A 7,417-nucleotide genomic window follows, 5' to 3' on the forward strand; every position below is an offset into this window, starting at 1 on the left:
TCTGCAATAATTTAGTACTTTATCTCCTTTTGTCAGGACTGAATATAGATCTATTAAACACCTCAGTATGGATTCTATTTTTAAAATTGTGGTAAAATACACATAACATAAAATATACCGTTTTAGCCATTTCTTTTAAAAGATTTCCTTTAAGATGAAAATCTTATCTTGCCTTTTGCCTAGCAGTAAACCTAGTGAAGATTAAAACTCAGGTCATTTCAGTTGCTCAGTCGTGTCCGACTCTGCGACCCCATGGACTGCAGCACGCCAGAAGATTGAAATTACAATACAAAAATGAATACAGTTGATAATAATGGACATTCCACTCAAAGTAACATCTTAGCCATTTTCAAGTGTGCAGTCCATGGTACTCAGTGACTTCACATTGCTGTGGACCCATCACCTCCACCCAGCTCCAGAACTTTCATCATCCCAGTTTGAAACTCTGTCCCACAAAACACTCTCTCCCATCCCTCCTCCCTCAGCCCCTGGTACCCACCATCCTGCTTCATGTCTCTATGAATTTGATGACTCTAGGTGCCTCATTTAAATGGAATCATTCAATATTTGTCCTTTTGTGACTGGCCCATTTTATCTACCATCATGTCCATAAAGGTTCATCCAGGTTGTAGCATGTGTCAGAGTTTTCTTCCTTTAAATGCTGAATTCCCATGTGGCTCAGTGATAAAGAATCCACCTGCCGATCTAGGGTCATGGATTCAGTCCCTGGGTTCGGAAGATCCCCTGGAGGAGGAAATGGCAACCCACTCTAGTATTCTTGCCTAGGAAATCCCATGGACAGAGGGGCCTCGTGGGCTACAGTTCATGAAGTAGCAAAGAGACATGACTGGACACATGCACAAATATTCCACTGTATGTATAGATCACATATTACTTATCCATCATCCATCCACGGACTCTTGGGTTGCTTCCACCATTGGGTTGCTGTGAATTATGCTGCTGTGAGTATAGGTGTACAAATATCTCTTTGAATCTCTGCTTTCGGTTATTTTGGGTGTATATAAATATTGCTTCTTACATCAAGAGAAAGTTATTTTCAGTTTAGTTCAGTCCAGTAATTGAACACTCTTGTATGTGTGCCGTGTCAAGTCATGTGGAAGAATATCAAAGAAAAATAGAACAGACTGGTTTGGGGAGGGCTTATAAGTTTGAAGGAGGAGCATTTTTCACAATTAGTTATATTTCATGTTGCTGTATCATTACCAGTGAAAAGTGTTAGTCGCTCAGTTGTGTCCAGTTCTTTGTGACCCCATGGACTGTAGCCTGCCAGGCAATTCTGTCCATGGGATTTTCCAGGCAAGAATCTGGAGTGGGTTGCCATTCCCTTCTCCCAGGGGTTGTCCTGACCCAGGAATTGAACCTGGGTCTCCTACATTGCAGGCAGATTCTTTACTATCTGAGCCACCAGGGAAGCTTCCAGTAATGACTTGTAGAGTCTAGGGAAATGGGCCCCCCTATTGCATGATTTCTGAATTCTTACTTTTCTAATGTGGCCAAAAAGTAAAAGAAGGAGCCATGGAGTCAGACACTGGAAAATAAATGAATCCCTGTTGTTCCATCACTGTGTTATTCTGAGCCACTGACTGCCCTCTCTGTGGACTGGGCTGATGCTACCGCCTTTACGTGTCACTATGGGGACTGCAGGGGGCCTCCAGGTGCCCTGCACAGGTGATCCAGAAGGAGCAACATGGTGGCCCCCACATGCACCTCGGAGGCTCATGGGCTGGAACTCCCATCCACCCCAGCATCCCCACCCCTCCACCCCCCCACCCCCCCCTCCATCCACAGCAGGGGCAGGGGGAGGGGACTGGGGGAAGGGGGTAGCCCAGCCGCTTTCAGTATCAGCCCTCGACAAGGGTTGTTATTTTTCCTGTCATGTTTGTTGGGGTCCAGCTCAAGTTTGTTTTTCTTGCAGAAAGGCAGGAAGACCAATTTGGAACACACACAACTCACATGTCATCGGCGGTGGCTCGCCCAGCGCCTGGCATTGGCTCCCTGACAGTTAAAAGGCGCAGGGTGGGCGAGCCCCAGCAGCCAGCCCCAGGAAGAAGGAAAAGGAGGGAGAAGGCGAGATGCTTATCTGCTCGGGGCCTGGGAAGGGGGGCCATTCTTCTCCCCCTGCTCCTCCTCCCCAGGGGACTCCTGGCCTCAGCTCCACAGCCTCCCGCCCCGGCCTCCCCTACACTCCATCCACCTCTTCCTCTCACTGAATGCTCAAGGAAGCCTCCCACCCTAAGGAGGGGAAAGTCTGCGTTAGAGAGATCCACGGTGCAGCCTGGAGGGAGGCAGAGGCAGGAAGGGGGAGAGAGTGCTTTCCACTCTGGGCCCAAGACAATCAGCCGGCTGTTTGAGAGGAGCTGGGTGTTTTTCCACAGGACTTGAGAAGTCTCCTTACAGAAGTTTCACTAGTTTCAGTGTTTGGGGCTGGGGTGGACTGATGCTCTGTGGCAGGGTGTATGTGTGAAGATGCTGGCTGTCCTCAAGACCCAACCTCATTCTCACAGGTTAACAAGGAGAACCACTCATTCCAGGGGTCCTGTAATTACAACTGGGTAAAATAGGAAATTAAAAAAATATGTAAACAATGACGCTTCTAACATATGTCTTCAGTAACTTCCCTGGTGGTTCAAATGGTAAAGAATCCACCTACAATGCAGGAAACCCGAGTTTGATACCTGGGTCATTCCCCGGGAGAAGGGCTTGGCTACCCTACACCAGTATTCTTGCCTGGAGAATTCCATGGATAGAGGAGACTGGAGGACACACTAGTGACGTGTCCAGCTCTTTGAGACTCTGTGAACAGCAGCACGCCAGGCCTCCCTGTCAATCACCAACTGCCGGAGTCTACCCAAACCCATGTCCATTGAGTCAGTGATGCCATCCAACCATCTCATCCTCTGTTGTCCCCTTCTCCTCCCATCCTCATTATTATCAAATCTTTGGGGAGAGTCAGTGGACTTGGAGGGCGTTTAGCCCCTGGAATCCTCTGTTTTCTCACCTGTAAAATGGCGAATGGTAGGGTTTGTTTTGGAGACTTTTGAAACAATCAGAAAAACTGCTTAATTCCTAACACCTAGGAGTCTCTCCACAAATGACAGCCATTTTTATGATTCTTGTGTGCTCATCCCTTAAATTTTTTTTTTAAATCTCTTGGCTGTGCGGCATGTGGGTTCATAGTTCCCCAACCAGGGATCAAAACCAAGTCTCCTGCAATGGAAGATTGGAATCTTAACCACTGGATGGCCAGGGAAGTCCCACATCCTCATTCCTTAAAAAAAAACATGACGGTGGTTGTAGCTTGAAGATAAGCTGAAATCAAGGTTTTTTTAGCAACCTTTGGACAATCTCACTTCACCTGGTGGTATAAGATGAGCACAGTGAATGCTCAAAAAGTATTTGTTGAATAAACTAATACCTTTAGGGATATTTCTCTTCTTATTTTATCTCCCAGCTACACAATAAGGGAGCAGGCTTGTTTTTCACTTCCTTGAGATAGAATACACCTTTCATTTAAGATTTCTGTTGTGTTGAAGTTTCTGTTTAGGTGGATTCTACATGTGGTCCTTTAACACATTTCTGTTATCAAGCCCTTCACAAATCCTGCGCCAGGTGTGGTAGTCACGCGTCCAGAGGTGGCCGTAGCCGTATCCCCCAAAGGGTTCTTGTTCAGTGTAACCTGGTCACTCATCAGTCACTTGATATTGTGTAGTATTTGTCTTTCTGTGCCTAATTTATTTCACTTAGCATAGAGGTCTCCAGGTTCATCAATATTGTTGCTAATGGCAGGATTTCCTTCCTTTTTAAGGTTGAATAACATCCCATTGTGTTTGTGTGTGTGTGCTCTTGTAGTATACATATGCTTTTTGCCTGTGAGATATATGTATATATATTCTTTATCCATTCATCTGTTGACAGTCATTTAGATTGTTTTTGTATCTTGGTTAGTGTGACCAATGCTGCAGTGAACATGGGACTCTAGTTTTCCCTTTAAGATATTGGTTTCCTTTTCTTTGGGTAGGAAACCCAGAAAGGACTTCTGGATCCCATGGTAGTTTTATTTTTAATTTTTTTGAGAAAACTTTTTACTATTTTTCCTACTGGATCCACCAACTGACATCCTGCCAAGAGTGCCACAAGGCTCTGTTTTCTCCACATCTGTCAACAATGTTGCCTTTTTTGTCTTCTTGACCTTGGTGTGAGGTAATACTGTGGTTTTAATTTACATTTTCTTGGTGATTCTGACTTTGAAACTTTTCCTATACCTGTTGACCTTTAGTAAACTTTACTTTGAGAAATGTCTATTCAGGTCCTTTGTCCATTTTAGAATCAGGCTTTTTTTTTTTTTTGCTATAGAGTTATATGAGTTCCTTGGGGTTTTTCTGGTGGTTCAGATGGCAAAGACTCTGCCTGCAATGCAGGAGACCTGGGTTCGATCCCTGAGTCTGGAAGATCTCCTGGAGAAGGAAATGGCAACCTGTTCCACTATTCTCACCTGGAAGATCCCATGGTCAGAGGAGCCTGGTTGGCTACAGTCCTTAGGTTTCCTGACACTACTGCGATTAACACACACACACACACACACACACACACACACACACACACAGAGTAAAACTGGAGCTGTACATTCCTGTATTTTTCCCTTCCATCTGTTAATGTGGTGTATCACATCAATTGACTTGTATCGATATATATTGCACCACCTTCATATTCCAGAGAAAATCTCACGTGGCCACGGTATACGATCCTTTGAGTATGCTGCTGAATTTGGTTGGCTAGTATTTTACTGAAGACCTTTGCATCTATCTTCATCAGGGATATGGGCCTGAAGTTTTCTTTTCTTGTGGTGTCTTTGGCTTTGGTGTCAGGGTGATACTGGCTTTGCGAAATGAGTTTAAACTCTCACTGGCTTTTGATCTTGATAGAGTATCCTATTTTTCCTTAATTTTCCCTAAGTCTAGAAAAGCCATTTAACTCAAGTCACAAGAGAAATTTTCTTTATAGGTATGAATTGGTTTCCTTTTCATTTATTAATGATCTGTTTACTTCCTCATACTTCTTGTTGAAATCATGGTCCTTCTCTCAATTTTTTTGGAAGGATTATTTTATTTCATTTTATTTATTAGCTGCACCACACTGCATGTGGGATCTAGTTCCTTGACCAGAGAGTGAACCTCTGCCTCTCGCACTGGAAGTGTGGAGTCTTAACGACAAGATCACCAGAAAAGTCCTTCTTCTCTCAATTTTAATTGGTCTCCTTCTCTGCTTTGAAAAGTTGTGAAATTGAGATGCTTGATACAGTGGTCGATAGTAGATGATGCCTAGGAAGGAATAGTCTGTGGTGGTGACAGTGAAGTAAGCTATCCTTCAATCCATTACTTTAGGCCAAGTCTCCTTCTCATTTTGGAGAATGGAGAGTAGAGTCACTTTCCAGGGGATGGGAGTGGGGTGTGAGACAGTGGCTATGGGTCAGGCACTTTCCATTTGGGAAGGGAGTTGGGTGTCCTTTTCTTTTCCCTTTTTTTTTTTTTGCTTAAAAAATTTTTTTTTAAGTTAAAAAATTGAGTTTTTCCCCTCAGAGTCCAAATAATTGCAGCCCAGGGAATCATCGAGATAAAGGCTTTGTATGCTCATTTCTTTGATGAGAATGATTTCATACACAACTGTCTAACCAAGTGAGTGTGCAAGAGACTCAGCATCACACACACAGCACACACACCCACAGGGACAGACACACAGCTGAGTTTTATTGTTCTAGGCACTTCATATCCAAGTTCTTAAGTCTGCCACCTTCCCATTCCACTGGACAGATTACTTCTTTGGAGGTAGGACATTTTCCTCAAAGAAGCCTTGGTTGATGACATTTCCTGCTGGGAAGTATCTGGCCACCACAAAAGAGGACCTGTCACTTGCAGACGCCTTCCCCACTCCCATCTTCTTTGTATTCTTCATACCATGGCTGTGAAGCGTCCTGTCCCAGAGGTGAAGCCAGGCTGCTGAAAGTTGTAGTTCTTGACCTCACTGTACCATCTATCAGCCCCCTCCTTTCCTGTCTGATCGTAGGATGCCCATGCCAAGTTCTCTCCACACTGGCCACGACTGGACTCTGGGCTGTGCTTGAGGATCCTCGTGCTGGCCAGGGCCTCTGAATACTGCTGAGCCTCCCGGTTGAGCTTCTTGCAGAGCTTCAGTGGGGGGACACCATGCTGCTTCCGGTACTCATTGTGGGCCTTCAGGACCTCGTCGTTAAACTGCTTGGAGGCTGATTTGCCCATGGCAGGCTCGGCGCGCTGCTCCGCTCCCGCTGCGCTGCGCTGCGCTCCCTCCCGGCCCGGCGCCGTTCTGGGTGTCCTTTACGATGGTAAACTTCACAGCGAGCAGCAGGGGCACAGCTTTGATGATGTTACCGCGTTTGCCCACGTGATATCATTCATCCGGGAGCATTTTCCTCCCAAGTTCAAATCTCTGGCTTCCTTATTCTTTCACTCCATCCCAAGGTGTCCTCTGTAAGACATGTGGCCATCCAGATATTAGAACCTATGAAACACAAAAAGACGTGCGCTTGCCAGGTTCCTAAGGTTTTATGATTATGCCTTTTATTTAGAATTCTTGGCAAATAATTTGTCCATAGGCATAAAAAAAGTGTAAGAGAGTAAAAACTCACATTGATGTTAAAGTTGCTCCTCCCTAAGTCCTCTTAAAAATTCGTAATGGCTGTTATTAATGGGTGAAAAGTACAGCATTTAAAAAAAAGTACAGCATTTACTGTGTAAGATTAGTACTCAGTAGGTCACTGCAAGTTCTTTCTAGATCAGAAGCATGCTGGCTATTTGCTATCTCAGACACCTCTTTGGTCTTCTTAATGGAATGGATATACATGAGGAGAAGAGGTAATTTCCAGGTAATACGTCATATATTCATGCTTCTTTGCATATCCAGTAGTTTTTCATTGCATGCTGAGCACTAAGGATGATGTATATTCAGGATTATTAGATGATGTCACCTTCCTTTAAGATGACTGAGTTTTAATCTACAACATCCAAGACTTGGAAGCAACCTAAATGTCCAACAACAGATAGGTGAACAGATAAAAGAAGATGTGGTATCTATACACAGGGCAACACCCACTCAGACCTCTGCCACCCCTTCTCCCTAGTCCCTGTCCCCACAAAGTGCAGCTCCTTATGCTGTCCTGAACACCTCCATCTGCTCCTGTAAGCCGTAGAGATCAGGGCTCTGTGCTTGGAGTCTGATGTGACCCTGGGCTGCCAGCCAGCAGAACTGGGGCTCACTTCGGGTATTTCCCTTTGCTCCAGGATTACCACCCTCTGCTTCCTGTTGTCCACTGCTGGACAACATTTGGTTTATGTATCAAGAGTGGTTTGATAGTTGGCTACAG

General features: G+C 44.9%; 1 pseudogene; it reads right to left on the reverse strand.

Moving 5' to 3' along the window:
- Positions 1–5,829: 5,829 nt before the first annotated feature.
- On the reverse strand, positions 5,830–6,347 carry LOC128059387 (Golgi-associated plant pathogenesis-related protein 1-like; annotated as a pseudogene).
- Positions 6,348–7,417: the final 1,070 nt, after the last annotated feature.

This window comes from Budorcas taxicolor, chromosome 14, assembly GCF_023091745.1.
Source record: "Budorcas taxicolor isolate Tak-1 chromosome 14, Takin1.1, whole genome shotgun sequence".
Lineage (NCBI taxonomy): Eukaryota > Metazoa > Chordata > Mammalia > Artiodactyla > Bovidae > Budorcas > Budorcas taxicolor.